The sequence below is a fragment of the Rhinoraja longicauda genome, chromosome 4, assembly GCF_053455715.1.
Source record: "Rhinoraja longicauda isolate Sanriku21f chromosome 4, sRhiLon1.1, whole genome shotgun sequence".
Classification (NCBI taxonomy): Eukaryota; Metazoa; Chordata; class Chondrichthyes; order Rajiformes; family Arhynchobatidae; genus Rhinoraja; species Rhinoraja longicauda.
In genome coordinates, this window is record NC_135956.1 from 20,994,761 (window position 1) to 21,008,595 (window position 13,835).

Consider the following 13,835-nt stretch of genomic DNA (forward strand, 5'->3'; position numbering starts at 1 on the left):
GCTGATCTAAAGTAGTGTTTTGTGTGCAGGGTTTCTGTGGCACATGTGAACAAGTGTCAGATATGGTTCAGTGCTTCTGCCTCTGAGTCAGAAGTGCTGCTCCAGAGACTTGAGCAGAAGAATGTGGACTAACAAGGCAGTGCAATACCAAGTGGGGCACCATTGGTAGCTAAACTGAGGTACTATATGCTGCCTGAATTGGATGTGCAAAAACCTGTGCGCACATTTGAAGAGGAGCACAAGTTATCTCTAAAGATAAGTTAATCCATATTACCAAAACAGATTGTCTGATTGCCATCACATTGATGTTTGTAGAAGTTAGCTGGGCAGCAATTAACTGTTGGGTTTCCTACATTTGGGGGCAATTTTTTTACAGAACGTGGTGGGTGCCTGGAACGCATTGCCTGGGGTTGTGGTGGAGGCAGGTATGATAGTGGCATTGACGAGGCTTTTCGATAGGCAAATGCATATGTAGGGAATTACAGGATATGGATCACGTGCAGGCATAGCCCATTAGAGGCAGGATTAGGCCATTCGGCTCATGGAGTCTACTCCTCCATTCGAACATGCCTGATCTATTCTTCTAACCCCATTTTCCTGCCTTCTCCCGTTATTTTGACACCAGGCAAAGGAGATTAGTTTAACTTCTCTTTCTTTTAGGTTTACTGGGTTGATTCTGCTGTTGACTGTTCAAACTAGCACGAGTGGTTGTCATCCATAAAGCTGATGTGAAGATTGTGTTGTGAACTAGCCCAATGTGATTCTCGGCACTTTGCAAGCAGGAAGTTCCGATATCCAATGCTTCAGAGGACTGTCCCATTGACACTTACATACTTCAACATGAAGGTCAGTTACTATCAATCTATCAAGCATTTTAACTACTCTTGAAGAATGGACTGAAGTTGAGCTATGTTTTATGCTGGGCTTCTTTTGGTGCTTATCAACACAGGCTTCTAAAGCTGTTACAAGTGTATGTTTAGATCTCATGTTCACAGTCCCTTTAGTCATGTCATTAAAGTTGCATTGCATCTGTTTAGTTTAGTTTAGTTTATTGTCACCTGTACCGAGGTTCAGTGAAAAGGTTTTGTTGTGTGCTAACCAGTCAGCGGAAAGACAATACAGGATTACAATCAAGCTAGCCACAGTGCACAGATACATGATAAAGGGAATAACGTCTTGTGCAAGATAAAGTCCAGTGAAATCCGATCAAAGATAGTCCGAGGGTCTCCAATGAGGTAGATAGTAGCTCAGGACTGCTATCTAGTTGTTGGTAGGATGGTTCACTTGCCTGATAACAGCTGGGAAGACACTGGGACACCTCATTGAAACATACAGAATAGTGAAAGGCGTGGATAGAGTGGAGGTGGAGAGGATGTTTCCACTAGTGGGAGAGTCTAGGACTAGAGGTCATAGCCTCAGAATCAACAAGTGTTCTTTTAGGAAGGAAATGAGGAGAAATTTCTTTAGTCAGTGAATCTGTGGAATTATTTGCCACAGAGGCCAGGTCAGTTGATATTTTTAAGGCAGATTGATAGATTCTTGATTAGTACAGGTGTTAGTGGTTGTGGGGAGAAGGCAGGAGAATGGGGTGAGGAGAGATAGATCAGCCATGATTGAATGGCGGAGTAGTCTTGATGGGCTGAATGGCCTAATTCTACTCCTGTCACTTTTGACATGACATTGCTGAACTACAGCAGTGGCTTCTGAGTAATTTACCTGCTACGATCTGGTAGGTATTATTCTCTCCATCTGAATGCCTCTTGTACGTGGCTTTCCGGTCTGGATGACACCTGCTGCACAGGAAAGCTCTCATTATTTGACCTGCTCCCAGGCACGGTTGTTCACCAGATTTCTCAATCCTTCTTTTGTGAAGAGTGTATGGAGTATCATACATAAGAGGAAATGTGATATACTGAATGGCAGAACATGAAAGAAACACATTTTCCGTCTCAACGGAGGATGCAGACTAAAGCAGGTGCACAGAAATTGCTCATTTATCAATGGGATTGACCTTATGGTGGGATTTGATCAGCACACAAGCCCCAATCGTCACCTGTCTGTAAAATGATTTGCTCGTTGAAATTCAACAGCCCTGAAACTACACTCCTCTGGTGCACCAACGGTGACTGCTTGTACCATCATAGCTGAATAACAATGAATTTGAATTTTAATCAATTAATTGAATAACAATTAATCTGAATAATAATTAATTTGGGTGGTGCAGCGGTAGAGTTGCTGCCTTGCAGCGCCAGAGAGATCTGGGTTTGATCCTGACTAAGGGTGCTGCCTGTATGGAGTTCCTATGTTCTCCCTGTGGCCTGTGTGGGATTTTTTCCGGGAACTACGGTTTCCTCCCACACTCCAAAGACGTACAGGTTTGCAGGTTAATTGGCTTGGCAAACTTTTAAATTGCCCCTAGTGTGTGTAAGATCATGTGAGTGTGTGGGGATCGATGGTCGCCGTGGACTCAGTGGGATGAAGGGCCTGTTTCTGTGCTGTATCTCTAACCAAACCAAACTAAACTAAATTAAGTCATTTGGGAGATGGAAACTGACATCATCGTGGATAATGTGCATCACTATTAATCAATCAGTGAAAGATTTTAATTGAAGGAAAGCTAAGAAATAGGGCCTCTCAGAAATAAATATGGTTATCTATTTGTAGAGCCATGGGAGATTGGAAGGTCCTCAATGAATATTTCTCCTCCCTTTTCACTGCAGCGAAAGACAGAAAGACTAGGAAGTTAATGGAAATGTCTTGATGGCAGTTTGTACCCAGTCAAGGATGTACTGGATGTTTTAAGATGTATGAAGAAAAATACATCTCCTCGGCTTGATGAGACATATCCAAGACACTGCTGGAAGCTAGAGAAGAAATTGCAGGAATCGTCTGAGATATAGGAATCATCATCAGCCATGGTTGAGGTGCTGGAAGACTGGAGGGTGGCTGATTTGTGCCTCCATTTAAGAAGAGCTATAAAGAAAAGCCTGGGAGCTAAAGACCAGTGAGCCTAACACTTGTAGAAGGAAAGTTACTGGAGAGGATTCTGAGGGAAATATATATGTGCATTTGGAAAGACTGGGGTTGATTAGGGATAGCCAGTATTGGTTGAATATAATGGAGGTACATGGAGTCTCATGGATTTGATTGATTTAAAAAAAAGAAGAAACCAATAAGATTGATGAGGGCAGGGTGGTAAAGGTAGTCTTAAAGGACTTCGCAAAGGCATTTAATAAGGTTGTAAATGGTAGGCCGCTGAGGAAGGTCATCATATCATATCATATATATACAGCCGGAAACAGGCCTTTTCGGCCCACCAAGTCCGTGCTGCCCAGCGATCCCCGCACATTAACACTATCCTACACCCACTAGGGACAATTTTTACATTTACCCAGCCAATTAACCTACATACCTGTACGTCTTTGGAGTGTGGGAGGAAACCGAAGATCTCGGAGAAAACCCACGCAGGTCACGGGGAGAACGTACAAACTCCTTACAGTGCAGCACCCGTAGTCAGGATCGAACCTGAGTCTCCGGCGCTGCATTCGCTGTAAAGCAGCAACTCTACCGCTGCGCTACCGTGCCGCATATTGCATGTAATCTAGGGAGAGCACGGTGGAGCAACAGTAGAGTTGCTGCCTTACAATGCTTACAGTGCTGGAGACCCTGGTTCGATCCCGACCACGGGTGCTGTCTGTACGGAGTTTAGACATTCTCCCCGTGACCTGCGTGGGTTTTCTCCGAGATTTTTGGTTGCCTCCCACACTCCAAAGACGCAAAGGTTTGTAGGTTAATTGGCTTGGTAAATGTGAAAATTGTTCCTAGTGTGTGTAGGATAGTGTTAATGTGTGGGGATCGCTGGTCAGCACGGACCCGGTGGGCCGAAGAGCCTGTATCTCTAAACTCAACTAAACTAAACTGAAGCTAAGTAAATGCACCCAGAATTGGCTTCATGGTAGGAGGCAGAGGGTGATGGTGAAAGGTTGTTTTTTGGACTGGAGGCCTGTGGCTAGTGGTGTGCCTCAGGGATCGGTGATGGGCCCATTTCAATTTGTCAAGTCTGTCAACGATTTGGATGAGAATGTGCAAAATATGATCAGTAAGTTTGCAGGTGATATTAAAATACTGTAGCTATTATTGTTGATAGCGAAGGTGGATATATCCACTGGGTGGAGCCAGCAATGGCTGCCTCGCCAACAGTCTGTCTGTCCCTTCATTCTTTGTTGTTTGTTTGTATGTGTTAAATGAATGTTTTTAGTGCTCTTTAGCTTGTTTTAGGTGGGGGGTGGGGGAGGGGGGGGGGGGGAGAGTTGTGGGAAACTTTTTCTAATCTCTTACCTTGATGGAGATGCGATTATTTTCCATATCGTATCTCCGTCCGCACTGCAGCCTAATATCGAGGAGTTTGCGGCCTTTGCTGGAGACTGACCGAGAGTTCCACCGCAGGAGCCTGTGGACTTAACAGCACGGAGCTCGCGATCCCTATCGGGGATTGACTTTGGGGCTCCAACCCCGGGAGCCTGTGGACTTTAACATGGCGGAGCTCATGGTCTCTGGCTAGAGACCGACCTTGGGAACTCCAAGCCGCGGGAGCTTCGATCGCCCCAACGTGGGAGCTTCGATCGCCCCGACGCGGGAGCTTCGATCGCCCCGACGGGGTCTTTGATCGCCCCGACTGTGGATGGTTCGACTGCCCCGACCGCGGGAGAGTAAAAGAGGAAGAAGTTTGGAGTTTATTGCCTTCCATCACAGTGAGGAACGTGGAATCCGCTGTGGTGGATGTTTATATTAACTTTTATGTACAGGTGCTCCTCAACTTACGATGGGGCTACGTTCCGAGAAACCCATCGGAAACCAAAAATATCGTAAGTGGATATGCATTTAATACACGTGATCACGTGGTCGGAAGCGAGCTGCGGCTCGCTACGGGTCGCGGCCGTTTGCACCATCGCAAAGTCGGAATATCGTAAGGTGGGGGGCATCTGTAGTTGTGTCTTTTTTTTAAAGTATGGCTATATGGTAATTCAAATTTCATTCGTACCTTAATTGGTACCTGTGACAATAAACTAGCCTTGAAACCTTGAATATCAAGAATTGCAGCAGGATCTTGACCACACCTGGCAAGAGAATCTTAGTGCAGTTTAATTCAGATAAGTATGAGGTGTCGCATTTTGGAAAGTCAAACCAGGGCAGGAACTTCACAGTGGACAATGGGTCCCAGAGAATATTGTGGGAGCAGAGAAATCTAGAGTATATCTACATAATTCTTTGAAAGTGTCATCGCAGGTAGATAGGGTGGTGAAGAAGGCTTTTGGCATCAGTCAGGAATTGAGTAGAGAAATTGGGACATTTCGTTATAGTTGGATGGATGATGTTATAGAGATGTACAAAACCACCAGGGGCATGGATAGGGTGAATGCATAGTGTTGCTTTCCCAGGATAGGGGAATCAGGAACTAGAGGGCATAGGTTTAAGAAGAAAAAGGACAAATTTAATAGGAACCTAAGGGGCAACATTTCACATGGAGGGTGTTGGGTACATAGAACAAGTTGCCAGATGAAGTAATTAAAGCAGGTAAAAATAACACCACTTAAAGCTATTTGGAGAAGTACATGGATAGGAAAGGTTTAGAGGGATATGGCCAAATATGGCCAAATGGGATTAGCATTAATGGGGCACTAATGGGATCCCATTAGCATTAATGGGATCAGCATTAATGGTTGGAATGTACGAGTTGGGCTGAAGAGTCTGTTTCCGTGCTGTATCTCTAAAATATGACCGAAGAAAGCAACAGCTAAAATGTACCTTTTTTATTGTCATAAAACCCTGGGCATCAATTTCTGACAACATCTCAATTTTTACATTAAAGTTTGCTCTAATCTTCGAAATGCAGGCTTATTATTTTGTACTCACGTCAACATGAAAAATGCGAAGAGGTACCTATATTTTACAAAGTGTCAAAAAAAGCGCGACGCAACCCAACAGGCAAATACTTGACACCTGTTAATTTAAATTACATTTCCACAGTGAGGAATAAGAAAATAGGCCAGATGTCTCGTAATTAAAAGTGGCTGGAAAATCTACAGACCTGTGGGGGGAAATGGCACCTGGAACACCCACAACAGGTTTAATCTCCTCCAGACATTCATAACACAACACTAACCGTAGAACTGCAGTCAGTCACTGTAAATTTCACACTCGATGTTCTGATGCTCAGCTGTTGCCTGATAATGAGGTGTTATTTTTGTTTTTTCTTGATACCACTCTCGCATGCCATGGTTAAAGGCGGTGATTTGCAGCTTGCCTACAGGTCCCCATTGCAAATCAGAAATTGTGGATTTGAGCACACTGATCCGAAAGTGTCACAATCTTCGTTTGACCCTGTGTTAAACTAAGGTTTGACCAAGTCAAATGTGAGATGCCTTAAAATAATCTAATTGATCTATTTTATGAAATTCAGCAATAAAGCATGTCTGGGAGGAGAATTACTACCTATGGGGATCCAGCACAATTTCTCTCATTCCTTCCAGATTTGAACAGGGTCAAATTCATGCGGTCTTAGCCTTTCACTGTTGTCACCAGCTGCACATGTTACTTGGTTATCTAATATTGAAAATGGGATTTATATATCATACTTTTCTGGATTAGCAGTTGCAATCCCCCAGAGCATTTGCTCTCGAAATGGAGCTGATAGTTAAATAAAGGCTACATGTGGCACATCTGCACGTTTGTCGAGTAATGTAAGAAAATAACTGCAGATGCTGGTACAAATCAAAGGTATTTATTCACAAAATGCTGGAGTAACTCAGCAGGTCAGGCAGCATCTCAGGAGAGAATGAATGGGTGACTTTTCAGGTCGAGACCCTTCTCCAGACAGACTGACGTTTGTTGATATCAGTAAGAAGAGTAATGTGTAGCACAGTCTTTTAAACAGAAGCATTGTGATAACATGCAGTAGCTGCTGTGCAAGTTAAATCATTGGCTGTGTTCTTGACTAGGTTATGGTCATAAAGAGTGGGCTGTAATGGGTATAGGGATCATGAGTAACAATTAATCTCTGTCTCTTTGACATGTTGCAGGGAGCGCAACAAATCTTTGCTGTCTGTTCGTTACAATGTTTTATTGCATCCAATCAATGCCTTCTACAATTCTGCTTCCATCATCACATGTACTAAATAAGTCTGCCGTAAGGCTCTGGAGACCTGGGTTCGCTCCTGGGTTCGTTGGTCTCCGTGTGGACTTTGCACATTCCTCCTGTGACTGCCATGCATGGTTTCCTCCCACATCCCAAAGATGAGCTAATAGGCCAATTGATTATTGGAAACTGTTACTATTGTTGGTGGGTGCCATGCAAAATGCTGGGCGTTGACTCCAATGTGAGGGAGAATTAGTTACAGTCAATAAGTCGGGGAATCGGACTGATGGAGATGCTCTTGCAGTCAACGAAGACTCAATGGACCAAATGTTGTTTATTTGTTGTGTCTGCATTGCCACTTCGTAAGAATATGGAGGCACAGGTGTTAAATTAGTCCTGAACTAATATCTACCTCATTGGTGACCCTTGGACCATCTTTGACCAGACTTTACTGGCTTTATCTTGGACTAAACGGTACTCCCTTATCATGGATCTATACACTGTAAATGGCCCGATTGCAATAATGTTCTGTCTTTCTGCTGACTGCTTAGCACGCAACAAAAACTTTTCACTGTACCTCAGTACACGTGACAAGAAACTAAACTAAGTAAATTGTGTGGAAAGGAACTTCAGATGCTGGCTTAAACCAAAGATAGACACAAAAAGCTGGAGTAACTCAGCGGGACAGGCAGTATCTCTGGAGAGAAGGAATGGGTGACGTTTCCGGTCGAGACCCTTTTTCAGTTTGAAGAACTGAATTCAGCGGAATTACTCCAACTTTTTGTGTTTAACTAACTAAATTGCCAGAAGAGACTTTTAAGATCTAGACTGATCTGGAAAGCATGAATTTGAAACCAATCTGGGGAAGTACAGCTGTGGAATTAAATTCATTGAGATAAGTAAATCTTGGAACAAGAGTCTGTCACAGTACTGAAGAAAGAAATAACTGGATTTTCTTAAAAATGTGTCTGGTTTGCTAATGTCCTTCAAGGACGAACTCCAACATATATAACTGGACCGGGCTACGCGTGCATGGCCACAGGCTTCCAAGGTAGTTGACGCTTAGCTGCCCTCAAGGGTGGGCTAACTGGTCACACAGTTCTGGGGGCAATTTGGGACAAGCAATAAATGCAAGGACAAGTATAGGAATCATGGCCTTGAAATCCCATCACATACCAAATCGTTCCTATGCACTATATCTTAGAAAAAACATAACTAATGGAAATTGTGGATTTACCACATGGCTCACAATGTTAAACCTACATCTCATGGCGGCTCTCACTGGGGCCTCAACACAGCTCTCACCAGACCAAATATCCAAACCCTGCGATTTGATTACGACACCAACTATTCCAACTAGTGTTCGAGGCCTTGACCATCACTCTCCACAGTGGCTGATTGCAACCAAAATCCTCCCACCACTGTAGCAACTGATCAAGATTTCCTCTCCTGACCTGATCCATCCCCTCCCAACTGGTGCGTTGATTTTAGCTCCACACACTGTCCTCCCCACCAGAGTGGAGCTCTCTTTACTGTAACCCATCCATTACTCGCAATCGATCTCACCTTTGTTTCTCTGAGAATAGGCTTCAGGCTGTTTAGTTTAGAGATACAGTGCGGAAACAGGCCCTTTGGCCACCGAATCTGCACTGACCAGCGATCACCACACATCAACACCATCCTACACGCACCAGGGACAATTTTTAAAACATTTATACCAAGCCAATTAACTTTCAAACCTGTACGCCTTTGGAGTGTGGGAGAAAACTGAAGATCTTGGAGAAAACCCACGCAGGTCACGGGGAGAACGTACAAACTCCACACAGACAAGCACCCATAGTCAGGATCGAACCCGGGTCTCTGGCTCTGTAAGGCAGTAGCTCTACCGCTACGCCATCATGTCACTGTCTTGCATATGCAAGGCCTGTGGTGCTGCACGTGATGCCTTTGTGCCTTTTGTGCAAAAATAATTTTGCAGTGGCAGGCTCTTGAAACAAATATCTATTTAATCTGTCACACTTCAGTTTCCCTTAAGAACTTTAGGCTATGGATTTGACTCTTAAGTTCTTCAGAGCCTTCTTCCATTCATAATAGAAATTACATCAGACAGCAAGTTAGATTGGGCCAATCAGCAATGAATTGGCAGAAATCCCAGGGTTGCATCTAGACATGGCCTGAAGTCAGTGTAGCACTAAAGTAAGTGGTCCCCTTACACAAACTGTGCAGCCGGGAGAAATAACTGATATGCATTTTCCCTAACCCAATATTTACAGACAGAATGATCCTGAAATAAAATTGATTGGCACAAAAAGTCTAGTCCAACAAATATATTCATAATTGATTAGTATGGGTGTCAGGGGCTATGCAGAGAATGGGGCTGAGAAGGAAAGATAGATCAGCCATGATTGAATGGCAGAGTAGATGAGCCGAATGGCCTAATTCTGCTCCTATAACTTATGAACGTGAACTTATAATTCTCCCACCTTCTTTATCCCAATAAACTGCATGGATAGGACAGGTTTATAATAATAATAATAATAATAATAATGCATTTTATTTATATAGCGCTTTTCATATACTCAAAGACGCTTTACAGAGATTTAGAGAACATAGGGAAATGAATAAATAGATAAATAAGTAAATAAGTAAACGAACAGAGAAAGGAGACAGAAGGTGAGGTGACCTTCAGTGGTTGAAGGCAGTACTGAACAGGTGAGACTTCAGCGATGTTTTGAATGTGGTGAGTGTGGAGGAGTCTCTAACGGTTTGGGGTAGTGAGTTCCATAGGGTGGGAGCAGCGATGGAGAAAGCCCTGTCCCCCCAGGATCTGAGTTTGGTCCGGATGTGGGGGGATAGGAGATTGGCAGCAGCAGAGCGGAGGGTGCAGGTGGGAGTGTGCCTGTGGAGGAGGTCGGTCAGGTAGGATGGGGCCAGGTTATGGAGGGCTTTGTAGGTTATGAGGAGGATTTTGTACTGGATTCTCTGGGGGATGGGGAGCCAGTGGAGTTTGTAAAGGACGGGGGTGATATGGTCACGGATCGGGGTGTGGGTGAGTAGACGGGCAGCGGAGTTTTGAATGTATTGAAGTTTACTGATGATTTTTGAGGGTGCGCCATAGAGGAGGCTGTTGCAGTAGTCCAGACGGGAGGTGATGAAGGCGTGGATGAGGGTTTCTGCAGCTATGGAGGAGAGGGATGGACGGAGACGGGCAATGTTTTTGAGGTGGAAGAAGGCTGTCTTTGTGATGTGTTTGATGTGTTTGTCGAAGGAGAGGGTTTGATCAAAGATGATTCCAAGATTCCGGATGTGAGGGGAGGTGGATACTGGGAGACCATCAATGTTGAGGATGAAGTTTTGGGTGGATTTGGTGAGCGTTTTTGGACCAATGATGATGATTTCAGATTTGTTGCAATTGAGTTTGAGGAAATTTGATTGAAGCCAAGATTTTATTTCAGTGATGCAGTTTGTCAGTGTAGAGTGTGTGGTGGGGGAGATTGACTTGGTGGAGATGAGGAGCTGGATATCATCGGCGAAGCAGTGGAAGTTGAGACCATGACGGCGGATTAATTGACCAAGGGGGAACAGGTAGAGGATGAAGAGGAGGGGGCCAAGGACTGAGCCTTGGGGGACACCTTGGGGGAGGGGAGCGGTGGGGGATTTACAGTTGTTAATGGAGATGAACTGGTGTCTGTCAGAGAGGTAAGATTTGAACCAGGATAGGGCTGTGCCGGTGATGTTAAGGGAGGTTTCAAGTCGGGTGAGGAGAATGGAGTGATTTATGGTGTCAAAGGCGGCGCTGAGGTCAAGTAGGATGAGGATGTTGAGGTTGCCAGCGTCGGAGGAGAGGAGAATGTCGTTTGTGATTTTGAGGAGCGCAGTTTGAATACAGTGGTTTGAGCGGAATCCGGATTGGAAAGTTTCATACAGGTTATTGGTAGAGAGGTGGTATTTGAGTTGGGAAGCTACAGCACGTTCCAAAACTTTGGACAGAAAGGGTAGGTTGGAGATTGGTCTGAAGTTGTTTGGGGTGTCAGGGTTTAGACCAGGTTTGGAGGGATAAGGACCAAATGCAGGCAGGTGGGACTACTGTTGCTGTGACATGTTGGCCGGTGTGCTGGGCCGAAGGGCCTGTTTCCATGCTGTATCACTCTATGACTCCATGACTCTAAACTGATAAATGCTATTTTTGGATATGCATATCTCCTTTGATTTTTGTATTCATTCCTGGATTTCTAAAGGTTGCTAATTTGTATAGACATTTTCTTGTGTAGGAAAGAACTGCGGATGCTGGTTCAAATTAAAGGTAGACACAAAATGTTGGAGTAACGCAGCGGGACAGGCAGCATCTCTGGAGAGAAGGAATGGGTGACTTTTCGGGTCGAGACCCTTCTTCAGACATTTTCTTCAGACCTTATCTTCAGATTATTTGATACGAGTATAGTTTTTAAAACTAGATAACACCAAATTATTCACAATTGCATTATTTGAATTAATCCTTCATGGCAGGAATGCACAAAGGTTTTACCTCAATTTAATTTATGACCCTCATGTTCATTGTTAATGCTTGTGTTAATTATCATCTTCTGATTAGAATCACAAAGGCTGTGGTTCTAATCAGAATGGAATGGAGAAATAATTACTTGGAGTTAATGCTCCTGCTGTTTACTGACTCTATCTTGGCTTAGCAATGTTGACTGAAACATAATGTTTGGACACAGAATAACTAGGTCACCTGCAAGTAAATAACCTCCTCAACTCCTGTGTTTGTAGGGGAATGAGAAATACATTATTTAAAAGGAGAGAGGATGGGGATTGAGAGTATAAAGTATTGAGAATGAACAAAGTGAAAGTGACTGGCAGAAATCCTTTTGGAAAACAGATGATAACTGATTCCAGGTTGGTAAGATTGGAAGAAAACATAACTCACTTATAATTCTCTCTTTCCCAGTTTTAACAAACAAGCTTAGACCTGAAATGTTGACTGTTTCTCTTTCCAAAGATGCTGCCTGACCTGCTTTTTAAATATTAGATTTACCAGCATTTTATGTTTTTACTTTAGATATCCAACATCCTAAGTTTTTTTTCCCTTTGACTTTCATTTACCACAGAAAAAAATTCAAGGATGTTTTCAAAGCCTTGAAATACTTCAAAAGCCTCCTGAATATCTCTGGCCATTCAAAATCGATAAGGGGAATTGGATCAGTGTTGAGAACTTCAAGCTGATGCATCGGGAGTGTACAGAAGCCTAACCTTCCCTTCATCCACCTTCTGCCCCACTGGAGCCAGTATCTGCGGCTCCCACTTTGGCCCTCATCGCCTATCTCAGAATCCACTGAGTAGAAGCAAGTAACCTTTAACTCCGAGGATGGCTGGAGAAGGGAAAGAATTTTACTTGGCGTTTTGTAAGAGGATACTTCAAATGTGCTTTAGGAGCAAGAGAAGGAGCTTTTGAAACAATGGCGGATAAAAAAAAAGCAATTGAACATGGCCAATTTCACGCATGCTCTCCAAACACTGTGCAGAGTAGTCAAATGACATGTTGTCCATCAATTCGGCTGATGACAAGAGCTGAGCTGTATTTAAAGGAATGTCAGGTACTCTTTGAAATATCGATTTCAGTTCAACATTTAACTGCATTTAAAGATTAATTGTGAAGATACACACCTCATCTTCTCCTTCTGAAATCCTTTTCCATTGACTGGATTAACCAGCATATGAGCTCTCAACTAAAGATGAGGGCTTCTGTGCAACAAATGTTAAAAGAATTAGCAGTTAGATAATCAGCATTTTTCTTTAATTCAGTAATGTACATCCAATAGAACATTAACAACCTCAATGCTGGATTTCCATGCATTCAAACTGTGACTGGTTCAATTAACTCTCCAATATATTCTGTTACTTGCAGAATATAAAAAAAGGAATAATATTTAAGGGAATTAAATAAAATAAGAATGGGATAAATGAAAAAAAGATCACAATATTGAAGATATCGTTGTGCATCCCAAAACCTCAAAGACTTAATCCTGAACTATTTTTGATTAAATCTCAGGCCTGCTTGTCTTATGTTTTGCATTTCTGTGTATTTACAATTTTGAATGTGGCAAATGTAATTTATTTGTCAGACTCACAGTATTTTTTTAATCAAGTAATGCGAGAAACTAGAGTGATTGAAAAAGTTAAGCTGTCCTTTCTGTGCCGGTTTACAAAGGAAACATCGGCAAAAAAACTATGTGAATTATGTGAAGCAGCCGATAAAAGTTTGAAAGCTGAAGTAATGTTTCATATTTGTCTTCAAACAGACAGGCACAATCATAGAGATCCAGAATGTATCCACACTTTCTCTGTAATATTACACTGTTCTAACACTATTTCTGCACTCTGAGGGTATTCTTTTCTTTGCACTACCTGCTGTATGATTTAACTATACTCTTGTATAGTATGATTTGACTGATCAACGAGCAAAGAGTTTCACTGTTTCGCGGTGCATGTGACAACAATAGACCAGTACCAATAACCAGCTCACTGGAGTTGAAAACAGTAGGTAAGTGAATATAAGCACAAAACGCTGGAGTGACAGTGTTTCAGTCAGCATCTCTGAAGAAAAAGGATGGATGACGTTTCGGGTCGGGACTCTTCCTCAGATGCTTACAGACCCATCTGACTAGTCAGAGGAAGGATCCCGACCTGAAATGTCACCCAT

General features: G+C 43.1%; 1 long non-coding RNA gene across 3 annotated transcripts in view; it reads left to right on the top strand.

Moving 5' to 3' along the window:
• Positions 1-13,381, top strand: part of LOC144592630 (uncharacterized) — a 44,390-nt gene extending 31,009 nt beyond the window's left edge. The window contains exons 2-4 of one of the 3 annotated variants that reach the window (XR_013547158.1): positions 661-846; positions 4,390-4,865; positions 12,244-13,381. This is a non-coding gene — a long non-coding RNA (uncharacterized LOC144592630). Of the gene's footprint in view, positions 1-660; positions 847-4,348; positions 5,994-12,243 lie in introns of those variants that run through there. The other 2 variants (XR_013547157.1, XR_013547156.1) reach the window with 2 other exon arrangements.
• The last annotated feature ends 454 nt before the right edge of the window (positions 13,382-13,835 follow it).